Source organism: Mustela nivalis (genome assembly GCF_964662115.1).
Source record: "Mustela nivalis genome assembly, chromosome: 6".
Lineage (NCBI taxonomy): Eukaryota > Metazoa > Chordata > Mammalia > Carnivora > Mustelidae > Mustela > Mustela nivalis.
The window spans coordinates 127,037,493-127,057,087 of NC_139025.1; the positions used below are offsets into that span (position 1 = coordinate 127,037,493).

A 19,595-nucleotide genomic window follows, 5' to 3' on the forward strand; every position below is an offset into this window, starting at 1 on the left:
TGGCCTTCGGAAGCCTCAAAAGGTGTTGGAGGAACAACTTAAAGAAAGAAAAAGAAGTGAGGGAGTCAACCAGAGAGACAAACAGAATAGCTAAAGAAATAGAAGCAGAGTGTTCAAGAGAAACCTATGTCCAGTCCTGTTCAGATCAATTCAAATCACAGGGACTATGCAAAAAACTGAGGGACATAAGAGAAGCTGTCTGCCCTTGATTGGCATGGGGACAGAAATAATTCTGCAAACAGCAATCACAAAAGCAACCTTTCAGCACTGGCAGTTGGATGAACGGAAACACAGAGCTGATATAAACTTTGCTGTAAATGCAGCTTTCGACATTTTTTCTTTTTCTTTCAGTGACCTGACACTTTCTCTTTTTCAAAAATAGCAGCATATTAATTCTCTGTTAACTCTTCTCTTTGAAATGCGTGTTTATGTCTGGCATGACTTTATCCCCGTGTCACCTAGCCCTGCCCCCCACATTCCCGTTCTTTCTGGCAACACCCACCTAAATTTCGACACATTTTCTCTCACAAATTTGGCATTAGCTTAAGTCATTAACTATATTTAGAGCCTGCCTTCCCCTTTACTGAAATATAAAGGATAACTGCAATAATGTGTTTTATGAAGAAAAAGTATCCGTGTTTACTCAGTATGTCTAAATACATCATTTCTGTATTTGAACATGGCTTTGAGAGATGCAGGGAAGGATGAAAACTCCACACTGGTCAGAAAACAAACAGGCAGCATTCTTCATTTTATTATGTGAACTCCCCACACAGTATGTCATGTGGAATTTGTGTGGGATCTTATTTACTATATCACAAAAGTTGTCCTGAGTGTATATTTTATGCAGGAAACAAACAGGCCGCTTTTATGTAAGTCAAATGTCACATCAGAAAATAGTACTCTGGAATGTTTGGAAAGCATTCCAATGTTTTTGATCCATTGAAAAATATCATTTGGCTTTCACAACAACAAATTAACTGAAGGGGTAAGGTATGCTTAATAAAAATAAAGAAGCCTTTGGGAGCCTGGTTGGCTCAGTCAGTCGTATGCCTAACTCTTGTTTTCAGCTCAGGTCATGATCTCAAGGTTGTGGGATCAAGCCTGGTGTTGGGCTAACACTGGGCATGGAGCCTGCTTGGGATCCTCCCTCTCCCTCTCTCCACAACCCCTCTGAAAAAGAGAAGAAGCCTTCTGGTTGGAACTGAACTATCAAGGAACCTGTAGTAGGAGATGAGTCCTCCATGGTGTTCTCCAGTGGCTGCCCTAACCTGAGACAGGCTGGGAGACAGCAGGGGCCCCAGGTACACAAGGACCTGCAGGAAGCCACCATCACTAGCCCTGAGCCTTCTGGGGAAAGAACATTCAACTGAGCCTGTGTACGTCATCCCTTGGCTCCTATTTTATTAGTGCAGATGCTCAAAGTTGTCTCTGTTTCTTGATGCTTCTCCATTCCCTCTATTCTCCTACAAAATCCACTGAACTGGACTTAAATGACGTTCATTAAAAACAAATGTGATTAAGTATGTACTATATCAAATGCCCGAAGTGGAAACAGCAATTTCTGGCTGGTACCAGAACTCTCCTGGACATAAGAAATTTCCAGCCCATCAAAGCTGAACAATGCCGAGGTTAGATGGGTTGTCCATGGCCAGTAATAGAACTGAGTTGTTTAACTATAAAAGCAAATGGCAATTTTTGAGGAAGAAATCAACCAGAGAAAAAAAAGAATGATCTATGTGATAGCCATCACAAGGGCAAAACCATAAATCTGTCTGTTCAAATGTTATAGCAGGCACCCCCTGAAGAAGGTAACCTGCTTTCCTTTCTCATACCCCAATAGAGCGCATGTCTGCTCAAATCAGGGGTGAAACACTTTTTTCCCTTGCCACCTTATGGGAGTTCTGATACAGTTCTCCCGTCCTTTTCCACAGGCTCCATGGGTGTGTATATTCCCTCAAAAATTGTCTCAGTGTGTTAAAAAATGGGTTTTAAAAACATGTTTAAGAATTAGCAGAGAGGAAAAAAAAAAAGAATTAGCAGAGGATTAGAGCAATAGCTCCTAATTCCCTCTTCATAATTTTCCAGTAATTAAAAATAACTGGTCAGTGGTACAAATGCCAATTCTGGCCCGTGGTTGTTTTGCAAAGGTTTAAGATAAAATGTAGAAAACAAAACAAAACAAAACAAAACTGCTGAGGAGGCTTCTTTCCCTTTCAAGCGGTCTGATTTCTCATAAAATCTACAGGAGCTCTACCCTGCATGCAGCTTAGTCACAAGGACAGGGCCAAGCTGGCTGTACTTTCACTGAATCCGGGAATTGAGGGCTCTCTCAAATCCCCCAATCAAGAACAGCGTCCAGCATGTAGCAACGTGTAATAAAGGCTGATAGAAATAAAAAAAGGAAGAAATAAATCAAGAGAATAAAATGGCTAATCATATCTGGCATTGGCATACTCCGGGTTCCCAATATTTGTTGATAAGATGAATCCTCTATGCAAAATAGCCCAAATTTAAGTTTTTCTTAAACTTCCTTTAAAGACTGGTTTTCAGGGCTTATATAAGAGGCAGGGTTTGCAGGTGCTAAATAAACTCTGCAAATTTTTGAAAAGGAAGGTTTTTATCATGGGGAGAAAAAAAAAAACCTGAAAAAACTCAAAAAAGAATAAGGAGTAGAAGTTAGTCCCAGAAGATAATAGAACATATTATCAAGCTTTAAAATCAGAACTGTTTGGAATTGGAGAAGAAATAAACAAGAAAGGTCAGTGGGTCACAGTAAAAGATTATAAATGCCTAAGACAATTTAATTCACTATAAAGGCATATTGTAAATGTATGTACTATAAAGGGAATATATCAAGAAAAGTGAGTGATTCCTCAGTGTTTCATGCAACTAGGAAGCAATAAAGCTGAGTTTCTTTCACTCCTTATACCAAAATTAATTTCAGATGAATCAAAGTTTCTAAGTATAAATATGTATAAGTATAAAATAAGTATAATAATGAAATACATATAAAAATGAAGCTATAGCCCCGCATGGGGCTCTCTGCTCAGCGGGGAGTCTGCTTCTCCCTCTCTCTCTCTGCCTGCCTCTCTGCCTACTTGTGATCTCTGTCAAATAAATAAAAAATATTTTTAAAAAAATGAAGCTTCAGTGAACAGAAAATCACAAAGTTAGGATAGTCTCTTTCTATGCAGAGCATAACATATAAATCAAAAAAGCAAACAGAAAATAGAAAGTGCTCATACAAACAAAAAATAAAGAAACTTATAGAACAATGAAGCACACAGAAAATTTGTAGGAGGAGAAATACAAATCTCAAAAATAAAAATCATTAAAAATGCTCAACTTCATACATATTTAAAGAGGTAAAATAACATGATTTCACTCATATGTGGAATTCAAGAAACAAAACAGATGAACACAAGAGAAGGGAAGGAAAAATAAAGTAAGACAAAATCAGAGAGGGAGACAAACCATGAAAGACTCTTTCCTCTAGGGAACAAACTGAGGGTTGCTGGAGGGGAGATAGGGTAGGGGGGATGGGGAAACTGGGGGATGGGCATTAAGGAGGGCACATGCCCCGGGTCACCGGCATACTGTTAAGGGGAATATACATTAGATGCCACATTTCTGGCAAATTCGGCAAGTTTTATCAAAACTTAGAAAACATGAAGGGCACCTGGGTGGCTCAGTCAGTTAAGTGTCTGCCTTTGGCTCAGGTCATGATCCCAGAGTCCTGTGATCAAGCCCCCAGTCAGGCTTCCTGCTCAGCAGGATGTCTGCTTCTCCCTCTGCCCATTTTCAAATAAAGAAAGAAAATCTTAAAAACAAGAACTTAGAAAACATGAATCTCAGCAATCCCTGAACCAAAAAAAATTTACCCTACAAATACATTCCTGTGATCTGAGGTTCTGCTCTGAGGTCAAGGCTGCAGAAGGAGCAGTCCTATTTGCAGGTCATTATCACACCGTCATCAGGCTCAACTCCACAACCCACACATACTCACCAGTGATACCCCTCAATGCCAGATCAAATGCTCACTGTACTGACACCGCATGACCATCAAGCTCACTGTCTGGTGTGACTGACCTGTACCTCCCACAATCTGAAGGGAGGATGACGTCCTACCGTCTTCCTTATATATTTATAGAGCCCACACAGGTATGCAAAGTAATGTTTACTGAATAAATGAGCAGATCAATGAATGAAGGTGTAAATAAGCCAAATTCACTAACTGGGAATACCAGAGGGCAGATTAGAGAGACAGGATTGAAACACAGGTTACAGAAAAAGAAAGATGACACTTTAAAAGAGTTCTGTAATAAACGCAATATGGGTCTTTTGTGTAGAGACCATTCATAATTAAGTATGCAAAATTATCTTATAATACCTAGAGCAACAAGATCAGACAGTAATGAATCTCACGAATTTAGCAGGTTGGGTTCAGCTGGATGAAACCAAAGACTCTTAAAGCTTTGGAGACTAGCTTGTTAAATAACCACGTTCCTGTAAACAGGCAGGCTCGATTTATTGTGCCCCTGGGAAATGCTCTGGAATGAACACAGAAAATGCTTCTGTTGATTAGCCCTTTTAGCTTGCGGCTGAATGTTGACCTAAAAGAGAAAGGCTTGCCCTCCAGATTTTACATAACGTGCCCTTATCAATTCCTGTTAGGGGAACCGTCCCTCACAGGACTGTATGGGGAGGACTCACAATTTTGCCTCAGTAAAACATCCTGTGCTTCCAAGATCCCACTGCCAAATAGAAGCAGATCTCCTACACTTGATGGAAGACTAGAAATTTTAAAATTGAGGGCAAACCCAAAGAGGAAGATAAGAAAGGAGGGGGGAGTTAATAGAATTGAACAAGTTTATTGACTGATCCATTCAGACAAAGACAGGAACACAAGGCTGTGCGTGTGTGATAACCTCCCCTAGTCCCAAACGAACTCACTCGCGGCCAGGCCGGGAGCATCAGAGGACTTCCTCCTCCATTGGGGCCTCAGATGCTAGCTTGAGTGGCCAGGAGGAGGCAATTCTGACAGGCACACTCTGAATACTCGGCAGTGTTCTTACCAAAGGAAAGACACTCCTCCTCTCCAGGAGATACTGAACACCACGAAGAGCAGGTCACTGAAGCCCCGCCTGCAACTTAAGGCTCACTTAACCAACTTCTGGGTTATTTTCCACACGGGTCGGAAGAAGGATGCAAAGCAGGAAATGAGGTCAAAGAGACATGCTTCAAGTACTGAAGGAGTAACAGTAAAATGAGAAGATTTTAGGGGCACCTAGGTGACTCAGTCGGTTAAGCGTCTGCCTTTGGCTCAGGTCATGATCCCAGGCTCCTGAAATTGAGTCCCACATTGGGTTCCCTGCTCAGCGGGGAGCCTGCTTCACCCTCTGCCTCTTCCCCTACCCCTGCTTGTGCTCTCTCTCTCCATCAAATTAATAAAAAAAAAATCTTTAAAAACCTTAAGAAAGGGACACCTGGGTGGCTCAGTGGGTTAAAGCCTCTGCCTTTGGCTCAAATCATGATCCCAGCGTCCTTCGATCGAGCCCTGCATTGGGCTCTCTGCTCAGCGGGGAGCCTGCTTCCGTTCCTCTCCCTCTGCCTGCCTCTCTGCCTACTTGTGATCTCTTTCAAATAAATAAATAAAATCTTAAAAAAAAATTAAGAAAAATTTTTAAAAAGAAGATTTTAATAAATGTACAAAACATGAATATGGAAATATACAGAGTTGGTTTTCTGGCTGTCGCAGCTAATCTTCAAAGATTGGACACCCCCAACTTCTACCATCCTCACTGAGAGCGAAACTCCCATTTTTAGCCCCTGCTGCCCCTTACCCTGGAATGCACTAGAAGCGAAGCTGTGGTGATTTCTAACGCTTAGTTCCTAAGAAGCGGTGCAGTTTCCACCTGAGCTTCTTGGAATGCTTGCCGTGGGAGAAGGCCAACTGCCCTGAAAGGCTTTCTTATGAGGAAATGTATACCGGTCCCTTGGGAAAGCAGCCGGAAGACAGGTGCCAGTTGGCCCCCCAACGGAGGCAGCAAACACACAGGAAGTAGGCATCCTGGACTTACAGACCAGTCCAGCTCACATACCACCCGACTGCAATTCCATGAGAGGCCCCTGGTGAGAACTGCTAACTCACAGAACTTATTCAAGAATAGATCATTGAAACATTAGCTAACCAAACTGTGAAAAATATATTCGAATGGATTTCTTGCTACGACACATGAGGAATGAAAACAAGAAAGGCTAGTAAACAACTATTGAACTCTTCTGCTGCTTCTCTGAATGGAGAGCCTTAGAAATGCTTCCCTATTTTCTGGAGTATTTTGAAGGAGGCAGGTCTGAATGGAGGGCAGCTCACAGCTGTGGAAAGGAAGGCAGGTGGTTTACAGGGTGTGAGGTGGAAAATAAGCCTTGTGGGCAGGGAAGAGAACAATGATGACCACAGAGGGTGCCCAGAGGTTGTCAGCTGAAGGACTCAGCAACAGCACTTAGTTTTCAACTTGAAACTCGTTCAGCCCTGCTGATTCTTTCTCTCACAAACTCTAGAATCTCTAGGGTTAAAGAGGTATTTATACGGTAAGCATAAATGTGGACTTACTTGTACTATCCTAGATTATGTGGCAGCACCTTTTCTTTATTTTCTCTAAAATTAATTTTCTTTTTTTTTTTTTTAGATTTAAATTTCATTGTATCCCAGGCCACCTGGGTGACTCAGTCAGTTAAGCGTCTGCCTTTGGCTCAGATCATGACCTAAGGGTCCTCGGAGGGAGCCCTGAATCGGGCTCCCTGATCAGAGGGGAGTCTACTTCTCCCTCTGCCCCTTCCCCTGCTCGTGCTCTCTCTTTTTCTCTCTCTCTCAAAAATAAGTAAAATCTTTTTAAAAAATCTTATTGTATTCTAATCAGAGATGAGTATGGAGTACCATGAACTCAAATTCAAACTGCAAATATAAAACAAAGATGAAAGCACAGGCTAGAACAGAAAATAAAACAAACAAACAGAACACAATTCAAGGACAGTATAACAAAAACATATCTCAGATATGGAGAGAGCTGGTACTCTGCGATAGGAGATGGAGTCTCATGGATGTCTCATCCTTAACAAGCAGATGTGTACACTAGTCATTTCAACAAAGTCATTTCTGACGTTCAAAGCTGCATCTGGTATGGGCCTTGCAGGAGCAATAAAGGTCACGGGAAACTGCTCGGGGGCCACGTCATTCTGTGAGTACACACACCAGGGACCGCCTGTGGGTGAAGGGTGAAGCTCTGTCCTGAGAGGAGAGTGAACTTGGGGAACTTCAAGGCAGCTCTGAGCACTTCTTTTGATGTCTATTTGGCACCAAAACAAAAAACAAAAAACAAAAACTTATTAAATAAACCAACTCACTCTATTTTTTTAAAAAAGATTTTATTTATTTATTTATTTGACAGAGAGAGAGAGAGAGATCACAAGTAGGTAGAGAGGCAGGCAGAGAGGGGGAAACAGGTTCCCTGCTAAGCAGAGAGCCCTCTGCGGGGCTTGATCCCAGGACCCTGAGACCATAACCTGAGCTGAAGGCAGAGGCTTAACCCACTGAGAAACCCAGGTGCCCCCAACTCACTGTATTTTGCCAGATATACTGAACACTTAAAAGATTCCCTCTCCTTCATATTTAAAATAATTAATTCTGAAGAATCCATTAACAAAACGAAAAGGCAACCCACTGAATAAAAGAAGACATTTGCAAATGATATACCTGATTAGAGGTTAATATCTGAAACATATACATTACTTACACAACTCAACATGGAAAAAAGAACATCACTCAGATTAAAAATGGGCAGACGACCTGAATAGACATTTTTGCAAATAAGACATACAGCTGGCCAACAGACACATGAAAAGATGCTCAACATCACTCATCAAGAGAATGCAGATGAAAGCCTCAGTGAGACAGATAATCACCTCACACTATTCTGAGTGACTAGTCCAAAAACAAGAAATAACAAGTATTGGCGAGGATGCACAGAAAAGGGAACTACCAGGCACTATTGCTGGGAAGGTAAAGTGTGGGAGCCACTGTGGAAAACAGTATGGGCAGTCCTCAAAGAAAAAAAAAATCAGAAATACCATACAATCCAGTAATTCCACTATTGGGTATTTGCCCAAAGAATACGAGAACATTGGGGCGCCTGGGTGGCTCAATGGGTTAAAGCCTCTGCCTTCCGCTCAGGTCATGATCCCAGGGTCCTGGGATCGAGCCCCACATCGGGCTCTCTGGTCCACGGGGAGCCTGCTTTCTCCTCTCTCTCTGCCTGCCTCTCTGCCTACTTGTGACCTCTGTCAAAAAATAAATAAAATCTTTATTAAAAAAAAAAAAGAATATGAGAACATTAATTCGAGAAGATGCTCACACCCTATGTTTACTGCAGCATTCTTCAGAATAGCCAAGATATTAAAGCAATCCACGTGTCCACGAGCAGATGAAGGGATAAAGATGTGGTGCATATGCACAATGGAGTATTACTCAGCGTAAAAAGAAAGCCGTTTGCAACATGGATGGATCTACAGCGTGTAATGGCACGTGAAAAAAGTCAGACAAAGAAACACAAATACTGCATTATTTCATTTATATGTGGCATCTAAAAATCAAAACAAATAAACAGACTCATAATTAAGGAAAACAAAACTGGTGGTTGTCAGAGGGGAGACTGGCAGGGGAAGAGGCAGGCAATAGAGGTGAAGGGGATTAAGGGGTACCAACTTCCAGTTATACGTCATGGGGATGAAAGTACGGCATGAGGACTACAGTCAGTAACACTGCAGTAATGGTATACAGTAATAGAGGATGACCACACTTACAGTGATGAGCACTGAGTAAGCTTTAAAACTGGCAGGTCACTATGTTGTTGTACATCTGAAACTAATACAATATTGTATACCCAACTATACTGCAATAATAAAGTAATTCTGGATAGTAGTTGTTCCCAAATGCAAAGGTGATGGCCCTCACAGCCACAGTTTAATCCAGGTGCTGGAAACACCTTGGGAAAGATCAGCAAGGCCCTACTGCAGGAATTTACTCCTCTGGACCCTGCTGCCCAGGCTCTAGTGTGGCCTGTCACCCTTCTCCGTCTAAGAGCTACCTTCCTTGTCATAAATCAGTTTCTTTTGTGAATCAAATCAGAGGTCTAAAGAAAACACAGAGAACTATTTACTTCTGATCATGGCAATACTTTCTATAGTTGATATCCTTTTCGGCTTCAAGTTTTAATATTTTTGTCTGGTAGATTTCAAGCATAGGTTCCCCTTTTCTTCCAGTGAGGGCATGAAGCTAACTCCACCGGCCTAGATGAGGCACCTGGCTTTGTGGCCTGGGCAGACTTCTTAGGGGTTGTACCAAATGGGTATTTCTCTCCAGATAAATCTAGAAATCTTTCTGGTGTGAATGGAACAGCAGATCATAGCTTTATATTTTGCTGAGAACAAAAAAACATTTGACATTGCACAAAGAATAGCATTAGACATAGCTCCTACCTTATAGGATAAAAAAATCTAAATTAAAACAAGATAAAGGGACAGAAAGCAAAGCAGTTTTCTTCTCTCCCACCTCCTCCTCTCCCCCAAAATGTACAGCCCACAGGGAATGTCTCAGTCACACAGTTTAGTGTTTCAGTAAAGACGATACTGCACGTTCTCTTTCAGGTTTCCTACTTATGCCTCTCACCGCTACGGCACCAAAATAACAGTAATGGAGAGGGTGGTCACGTTTATAAAAACGAGGAGGATCTGTTCTGAGGCAACACGGGTGCTTCCTCTCTGAGAAGGAGGGTGACAGGCGAAAGTGGCCTGCAGGGTCACAGCACGGAGCCCCGTGAAGGCCCCACTGTGCGCTGTCGGATTCAATCAGGCACTTGGCTCACTGCAACTTGGTGTGCACAGCAGTGGGGGGAGGAGGGCAAACCCCACAAACAGCATATCTCAGTCACAGGACATGATCAGGACTGGCACCATCAACCGTGAGGCAAGCCTGCGACAGACGGCAGTCAGAGGGACAATGCCCCGGGTGAAAAAAGGAATCCTCCCTATTATGAAATAAGAGAAACCTCAGCGAATTATTGTCTGTGTTCTTTCTGGGCTGATGCAATGGCATTACTCAAAAATCCATGTTAATGACATTCTCTAAATCGAGTACAAACTAGCAAAACCATCGCTTTAAACAAAGGTAAAAGTTAAAAATTTTGTCTGCAAACTTGATTGTGAGCTGTTGAGATACAAAGTCTAGTTCCTTACCCAACGGGTAATGGTTTCAAACACTATAACTTAATGCATAGCAGAATCAATATTACAACTGTTACTATACTTAATGCTTCTAGTCACACACGAGTGCATACACACACCCAAAATATCATGTGGAAAGTGTTGCCTGATGGATTTTCACACATATAAAGTAGGACCATTCAGGTAAAGACAGAATTCATGATTACAAAAAACAAGTAATACCAATTAAAACGATTTTTTAAAGTTGTTAAATTTCGGGGCACCTGGGTGGCTCGGTCAGTAAAGCGTCTTCCTTTGGCTTGGTTCATGATCTCAGGTCCTGGGATTGAGCCCCAAGTCGGTTCCCTGTTCAGTGAGAACCCTGCTTCTCCCTCTGTCTCTGCCCTGCCCCACCCCCTGCTCGTACTCTCTCACCCTCAAATAAATAAATATCTTTTTTAAAAAAGTTTTTAGATTTCCCTTCTCCTCCTCAGTAGAAAGTCACATTTATTGCATATCTACATGTTTCTTGGGAAGCAAAACCTCCTGTGAATGGGTGATAAGGTCTAATACGTAAGGATTTCTTTTTAAAATATAGACCCACTCCTCTTGTGAGTCATCTAGCAGATACTGATAAGGAGTATTAAATCTAAGCTTAGCAACTCACTAGGGACTTCATGCCCACCTTCCACTCTGCCCCAGGAAGTGTGCCTCCCTAAGAGGCACTGTCACCATCTGCAGACCCAGAGGAAAGCAAGCCTCTAGCTCGTACTTTTCAGTCAATGCCTGGGAAATTTTTAAAGAGGAATTTCAATCTCATTTGCATTGGACTGATTTTATTTTACTCAAGTATGTTGTTGCATTTGAAAATTGCAGCTGACCTTAGTAACTTAGGAGAGTCATCTTTTCCACCTGCTGTGGGAATTCTTCAAGCAAATCTATTTGTGCAAGTATCTGAGGACTAAATTTTCCTGGAACTGCTGTGCATACGTCCATAAATTCTGTCCCCAGTAAAGACTGTGGGTTTCCGTTCCGCCATCATGAGCAAGTGTTAGCATCTTCCCTGGGGGCTGCATCTCCAGTGGCAAAAGGCAGCTCTTACTTCAGCTGAAATTCTATACCCGCACTGTCCAATATGGCAGCCATGAGCCCCAGGTGACTATATACACTAATTAAAATGTTGTAAAATTAGAAATCCTGTTCCTCACACACACACTCAAGCCACATTTCAAGTGACTCACAGTCATGTATTACTAGTGACCACCATACTGAACCGTGCACAAAGCTCTATGGGCAGGGTTGCTCTACAAGATGAAAGGTGGGTCCGTCCACGCTCCTGATTAAGAAGGAACGTTTCCTGCCAACACAGCTGAGAACACTGACATGACCGAAAACTACATGCTGCAGTCCTTCATTCCTGCGGAGAATTCAAGCAGTGCCGTGACTATAAATCTGAGAATCCGGCAACCTTGGGTTTGGAGACTGACATCATCCCAAACCTTTCCCTGAGACAGGTTAATACGGTCTCCCAGGTGCTTGCATCACACGTTTATGAGAACACGATGAAGCCTTAATTTAAGTAACTAGAATGCTTAAGTAACAAAAGGGAAGTATTTCAGTCCATTTAAATTTGAAGTACATTCAGTTTTCTCCTTTTATTACAATTGTCTTTAGAACGTCAGTCTACTTTGCTGCTCTGTATGATAGCATTCTACAACACCGAATTCTTACCAATTCCAATCTGATTCACAGTGTTTATAATTTCATGAAAAGCAGAAACAGATGCAAAAAGATTTTAGAAAATTTGCCTTAACATTTGACTCAAGGACACAAAGTGTATGGTTATTTCTTTAAAAGCTTAATATTCAGACTTTTTACACTGAAATTGGTCTGTTTTCCCTAAAGTATAGTTTTTAAAAAGTTTTTATTTAAATTCCACTTAGTTATCATATATGTACTATGAGTTTCTGGTGTACAATATAGTGATTCAACACTTCCATACAACACCCTGTGCTCATCACAAAAATGTGCTCCTTAATCCCCATCACTAATTTAGTCCAACCTCCTATCCATCTCCCCTCTGTTCTCTGTAGTTAGGTATGGTTTTTTACAAGCTGGTTAATTGTGACTAGTCAAGTGCAGTCTAAATTAACTTGATCTCTCTCAGCAGCCTCCGGATTTTGCCCAGAACCATTAAGAATTCCTTGGAAGAAATGGACATATTCTCAAATAAATACTTCATAAGTCAGATCATTCTGATACAACCTCATTTTCAAAAAACAGGCCATAGTTCACTATCTGTCCTTAAACTCTGTCCTTAGAATAGAAATCTGCAAAAAAAAAAAAAAAAAAAAAAAAGGTGGGGGGAGTCTCTAGAGGCATTCTTTGAAAGCCATCCCCACAATTTTAGAGTTCCATAGCTCCATACAATTTCTAATCATGCATGTAAACAGCTAAAATGAAAAATGATTTCCCTTTTGTATGTGTTTGTTTGGATAATATTCCCGTTGTGCGTGGACCCACAGGGAGGCTGATGTGGGAGGCAGGGTAGGCTTAGGATCAGTAGCAGAGAAAAAGCAACCCACACATTAGTCAACAGCCAGCAATCCTCTCCCCCACCCCACCCCCCAGCACATTCATGCACAAGCAGTTGACATGGGATAAAAAGAATCTCAGATACAGTGTCAGTGGGGAAGAAACTTCTAAGAAAGGCAACATGCTGTCTGGAGGTTGGGAAGACACTGATGGCAAGTCTCAAGGTTTGTTTGCCCTGTGTTGTTCTCTGGCATCCACGTACAGAGCCTTTTCCAGCTTCTCTGTCAGCTGCCTCCAGAGTACACGGCCCAGGAGCCTCCCCAGAGCTAGGGCCAGATTCTCTGGTGGCCTTCTTTTTCTCTCAAATATTTCCTTGGACTTCTAATGCGACTAACAATTTAATTGGTTTGATTTTTTACAGTGCTTTAAAAGCTCAGTTTGGGGTGGGAGGATAGGTGATGTAGCTGATGGGGAGGTCTAGAAGGGCCCTTGTGATGAGCCCCAGGTGGTGTGTGGAAGTGTTGAATCACTATACTGCACACCTGAAACTCGTATTATACGGAATGTTACTGTCTGGAATTTAAGTAAAATCTTAAAAACAAAACAAAACAAAACCCTCAATCTGAGTATTCTAGGAAATGTCTCTCTCAGAGGCGGCCATCTTGTCATCCCATCAAACCCAACCTTCGCCGGCTACACTTCAGTAACTGAAATAATAAATTAAATTAAATTAAACTAAATATGAACAAAAGGCCCAAGTAAACATTTTCCCAAAGTACAAAGACAGATGGCCAACAAGTATACGCAAAGGTGGTCAACATCATTAATCATCAGAGATATACAAATGGGGAAAAAAAAGAAAAAGGAGGAGGAAAAAGAAAATCTCATTCCTCTGACCCACGAGGACTTTAGTAACAGCATTATGACATCAGATGTGCACTATTCCACATGTGGTTTGGATCAAGTGGTAATATTAATAAATGTATCCGAATGGCAGTGAAAATTATCTTCTTCTTGTTAGCTACTCTGAAATATGTTGAGAATTGCCTTAAGAAAACAATTGTTTCTCATGAATATAAGGTAAATTTCAAAATTACACAAGCTTTTACTATATTTGTTGCTTCCCTCTGCTACCATATCTTCAATAATTTTCTTGGTGCAATGTATTGCAACAATTTATTCCACATTTCTCTGTGTATGTACATTCAGGGTTCTTTGTTTTTTGCTTTGTCTCTAACAACAAAGCTGTAATAATAATAAACATCCTTGTCCATGGTCTGATGCGTCCTTTGGAGACAGTCTAATGTAGTGGGTAAGCAGGAGAAGCTTAGAGCTTCACTACCTGAGTTCACATCCTTCTATCTCACTGTTTAATACTGGGCAAGTAATTTGCTCTTTCTAGCTGGTTTCCTGCTCTGCTAATCTGGAATAATATTAACTGAAAGAGACAGGATCACATCTATTAATTAAGATCTTATCCAAATAATGTTCATCGGGCGTTGAAACTACTGAGTTTCAAATTTGATCCACACTTTAGATAGAAACTTTTCACCTCCATTCAAGAGGCTGTGTGGATATTCAGTAGTAATTCCCAGATACTCAAGGACATGAAGTTGAACTATGAAGTATGATGTCCCCTCATCAGCCCAAGCTAAACTTAAATTGCCCCAGTGCACAGACTAAAGAGACCAAGTGAGCCCCCCACCATCAAGCCCTGGGCACGGGCAGAAATTTTTACTATGTGTTTTGTTTGTGTTTTGGTTCAGGGGAAGAGGAGAAATGATGCCAATATAAGCTCAAAGCTATACAACATGGCAGATCGAAAATATGAAATGATTCTCACATACTCATTCCCAATATCAACAACAAAAGACTCCCCGGGACACATGGAGATTTTAGAAACATTAATAACCTTTCCAAAAATGATTTTTGTGACATTTGTTCTAAATTGTTAGGCAAATAGTTCACTCAATAGACTGCAGAAAATGGGCCACAAAATGACCAGGAGGCACATGATATCATGCACAGAAGAGGGAACAGGACCAAAATTCAATCTGTAACTGGGTTCAGGTACCAAATACCTACGAGACTGAGATGGCTGGACTAAACTTGCTGGGCCAGATGAAAAGCAACTGTGTCTACATGTGTAACAGCTGAAGTTCCTCTATAATTACCTTTCCTGAATTCAGAGGCATTAGTCTAATTCAGCTTGAGGGATGCTGCAGGTTATCAAAAAAGGTTAAAAAAAAAAAAACCCAAAACCTAAATGAATAAAGAAATAACCTCAAAAACCTGATGCATAAATTTGGTGGAAGGTGATCTTTGAGAGTAACTTAGACAAGTTCAATGGACCCAAGGTTTGACCAGTTGGCTGCTTACCGAGGACTTCATTACTCTGTAATACCTTCTGACTTGTGCCTTTGCTTTCCTTCTGCCCCCACCCCCGCTTTTATTCTGCCACTCCTATGACTTCTAGATGGAAGGAATCCAAAATTCCTAAAGCAGTTAAGTGCTTCTAAAATGGTTGTTTGAACTAACCCTAAATTGAACCCTCTGGAAAGTTCTCTAAACTGTAGGATACAAGGAACATAGCCTCACTTGTCCCTAACCCCAACCCTAATCCTGGCCATAAATCTAACACTTAACCCTATATCCAGAGAGAAAAGAAGTGATATAGATATATATATCTATCTATATATATATAGATAGATAGATAGATATGATATATTTATGATATATATATTGATATATATAATATATTGTGTGTGTATGTGTATGTATGTATGTGTGTGTGTGTGTATATATATAGTGGAATATTAGTCAGCCATAAAAAGGAATAAAACCTTGCCATTAGCAACCCCATGGATGGAGTTAGACAGTAGTATGCTGACTGAAGTAAGTCAGAGAAAGACAAACACCACATGATTTCACTCATACGTGGAACTGAACAAACAAAACAAGAGCAAAGGGGAAAACAAAGAAAGAGGCCGGCCAAGAAACAGACCTTTAACCACAGAAAACACACTGATGGTTACAGGAAGGGAGGTGGGTGGGTGAATGGGGGAAACAGGTGACGGGGATTAAAGAGTGCACCTGTGATGAACACCGGCTGCTGTACATAAGTGATGGATCACTAAACCTGAAACTAGTATTACACATACGGTAACTAACTGGAATTTAAATAAAAACCTAAAAAAAAAATAGAATGGTAGTTTGAAAGAACTGATCTAATTGTTGAAAAAAATGCCTCCCCTTGAGTTTGGAACTATTGTTCCTGCTGGAAAAGAATGTCTAACAAATATTCGTTTCATGCTAAACTTTGGAGACCTCAGACTGTGGAGACCTCAGCTTGAAGCCTACTGGGAATCTGCCTGCTTCCTCCAACTCTTGTCAAAGAAATTTAATTTGCAATCTAATAAAGTAAAAGATTTCCTCCAAGCTCTAAGGCTTGCCTTGGGACTTTAGGGTAATGCTGGGTCCATTTCCTGCAGCCTGGGAAAGCTGTGAGGGAGCTTCTTAAGGAAGGGCTTGGTGATAGTTCTGTGCAAAATGCTCGGGGAATGCAGGGAATGCAGAATGTTCTGTGTTCTTTTTTACTCTGAGTTGCTTACACTTGCTTAAATAACCTATATTTGCTGCTTAGTTAGAGATTAACTCTAGTATCATGACTGAGGCATAAGATTATAAAATAATCTCATACCTTCCTTGCAGCAACTAACTCCTTACCACACTCCACACACAAATTTTTAGCAGTGAAATGGTATATATATTTTTTTCCCTTTTAACCCTGAGATCATTTTATTCTATCAGTGCCATTTAATGTTGATCAAAGGACAAAGGAAAAGAGGTATCTTTAGGAAGGGTTTCCTTTTTCACTTGACTTCAATTAGGAAGTTGGGCTGCCTTCTCCTCCACCTTTCTCTTCTTTTAAAGAGGAAAAAGTCTCTAGTAATAAAAGAATTGCATTTCAATGAGCACTAAATTTTCATAAATCTTTTAGAATGTGTAGATAGAGTCTACTCACAGATTATTTACAGCTCAGGTTTATGAAGGAATAGACGAATTATACACGGAGCTTGATAGCACTAAAATGCTAGTAACAAAGTAAACACATGTTAAATATGGAAATTCATAAATGATAAAGATTCCTGGGAAAAAGTCTTGAGGCCCAAAGCTGTTAGAGACCATCCCTATTAAAACAAGAACATCTGTTGATGGTTCATTCTCTCCTTCTAGAGCATTTGAGGAAACACCTTCTTCTACAGAATTATCTGGCTCGCACTCATTATCTCTGCTTGCCTGCGCTGAACTCACAAGAGGAGAAAGAAACATCTTTTGAAAGAAGGTAACTCCACAAACAGATGTCTATCATTTTTTAAGCATTCTTTTTAAAATAGAGCTGGAGGGGGGCACCTGAGTGGCTCGGTGAGTTGAGCGTCGGACTCTTGATTTCAGCTCAGGTCATGATCTTAGGGTTGTGATCTCTGGGTCATGAGCTGGATCCCCGCATCAGGTACATGCCTGGTGCTGAGTCTGCTTGGGATTCTTTCTCTTCCTCTCCCTCTGCCCCCTTCCCTGGCCTGCATGTGCAAAGTTTCTCCCTCTCAAATAAAGAAATCTTAAAATAAAATAAAACAAAACAAAATAAAACAAGAGCTGGAGAAACCATACAGATCACCTTGTTCGTTGGTTCTCAAGAGATACTCTTTGGAGCATCTGGGGGTTGGATTTAATGGCCAGGCTCTCATCCCTATCCTAGGCCTGGTAAATCTCAGAGGACAGAGCCTAGCCATCTGCAACTTTTTTTTTTTTTTTAAGATTTTATTTTTAAGTAATTTCTGCAACCAATATGGGGCTAAAACTCACCACCCTGAGACCAAGAGTTGTATGTTCTTCTGACTGAGCCTATTGGGCACCCAATGACATCTACAATTTTAATAAGCACCTTATTTCATTCTTCTGTCCACTAAATTCTGAGAACATCTGTTATCCCATCTCTTCCCTTTTTGAGCACAGAAACCTGAACCTGGGTTGTCCAAGAGTAGAGTAGCAGAGCTAAGTAGAACGTAATCCAATAATCAAAATATCATACTACTGTAATGTAACATTTACTAAAAACTAAACTACAGAAAGTCAGAATGAACACTTACATTTTTTGCAAGTATCTTATGGTAATATCTTGGGTCTTTCTCATTCATTTATTTAACAAATCTTTACAGAATGCCATGACATGATGCATTCCCCCCCCACTCCCATCCTGGTAGTAGGGGTACATAAGTGAGCAGAGATCAAACATTTACACAGAGGGGTACAATTCAAGACTGTGTGCAATAAACACCACAGGAGCAGAATAGCTAAAGAGATCTAAGGAGCTCTCACTTCTACTGTGATGGTAGAGACTGCATACAGGAAGGGGGATCTATCCGGCCAGCAGGGAGGAGAGGGAGACAAGCAACTGACAGCTAAGAACTGAAGGCTAAGGGCGAGAAGAAACTCCACCTACCATCTCATTCACTACCAAGTATAAACACCAAAGGCTTCCATCATCCTGGGGCCTCAGCCTTCACAGGTACTTACAGAAGTGCTTACAAGGAACTGCAAGGGACAGCTGACAGAAAAATAAGAGCGCCCCTCCAGGCATGGTGGATGGGGAGCCCCCTCACCTCCAGGGATGCCAGGCTTGCCCTGCTGGGGCTATTCTCCTGACTCCTCACTCCTCAGACACTGCTCCTTTTTGCAGGCTCTGTTGTAGATCTGGGTCCTGCCTTCCCCCTCCCCAGTTTTGACAGGGAACCCCAACATTCCCAGTGTCCTATAGGTTACCTGTTACAGATGGGAATCGAGGTTTCCTTGAGGTCATAAAGTGAGTGAGTGGCAGCTACAAGGCATGGAACTAGAGATTCTGACTCAGGCCAGTGTTCACTACAGTTTCACTACAAAGTTCCCTTTAAGCCTCTGGCTGTCCCTGAGCTCCCAGAGGTAGTACAGGGAGGGGAAACAGAAATCCAAACAAAGCAGCACTTCTGAACACTGTGGGGAGGAGCTTCAGCCCCAGAGGCTTTGTCCCCTCTTCCTACTTCTTTATCAGTAAATGTCCCCAGTGCTGCTGAGGACTGTCAGCCCAAGACTCCCTGTATTTTCAAGCTTTAAAACAAGAACAAAAAACTGATAAACAATCAGCTTTTCTTTTCAGCCTTGGGCCAGTAAATTAAAAAAAGAAGTGGGGGGTGGGGTGGGGAGGAAAGCAGAGAACTGACCTAGAACTGTCAACCTTTTATTTTGGCATCTAAGAATATCTGGGGGGAAACAAAGCATCTTATACTTCTAATATATAAAAGCATAGTATACATCTATATACAAAGCCACCTTTTCAATAAAGGGCAGTTTTTAAAGGAGCAAATATTCACATTATAAAAAACTGTTTGGGGTGCCTGGGTGGTTCAGTGGGTTAAAACCCCTGCCTTCTGCTCAGGTCATCTCAGGGTCCTGGGATCAAGCCCTGCATCAGGCTCTCTGCTCATCAGGGAGCCTGCTTCCCGCCCCCATCTCGCTCTGCCTGCCTCTCTGCCTACTTGTGGTCTCTGTCTGTCAAATAGATAAAATCTTAAAAAAAAAACAAAACTGTTTTCAACTATATTTTTATGATTTTTGCATGGACTAGTAAAAAGTGCATCATATGGCCCAATCTGTACTACTTAGAAAGCACTACAGACCAGGAAATGTAAACTACGTAGGTCAGAGATTCCAAGAACGCAAAGATCTGCAAAAGCATTTGGGAGTTTTTCAAGACACAACAACAA

The 19,595-nt window shown here is 41.3% G+C and overlaps 1 protein-coding gene and 1 long non-coding RNA gene across 6 annotated transcripts in view; both read right to left on the reverse strand.

Annotated features, from left to right (window-relative positions):
- TJP1 (tight junction protein 1) overlaps nucleotides 1-19,595 on the reverse strand; it is a 241,142-nt gene that overhangs the window by 145,173 nt on the left and 76,374 nt on the right. The window lies entirely within an intron of this gene.
- Nucleotides 7,033-18,741, reverse strand: LOC309867621. Its single transcript, XR_014313276.1, has 2 exons — nucleotides 18,619-18,741; nucleotides 7,033-7,349 (listed from the first exon to the last, which is right to left on the reverse strand). It is a non-coding gene; the product is annotated as an uncharacterized lncRNA (long non-coding RNA).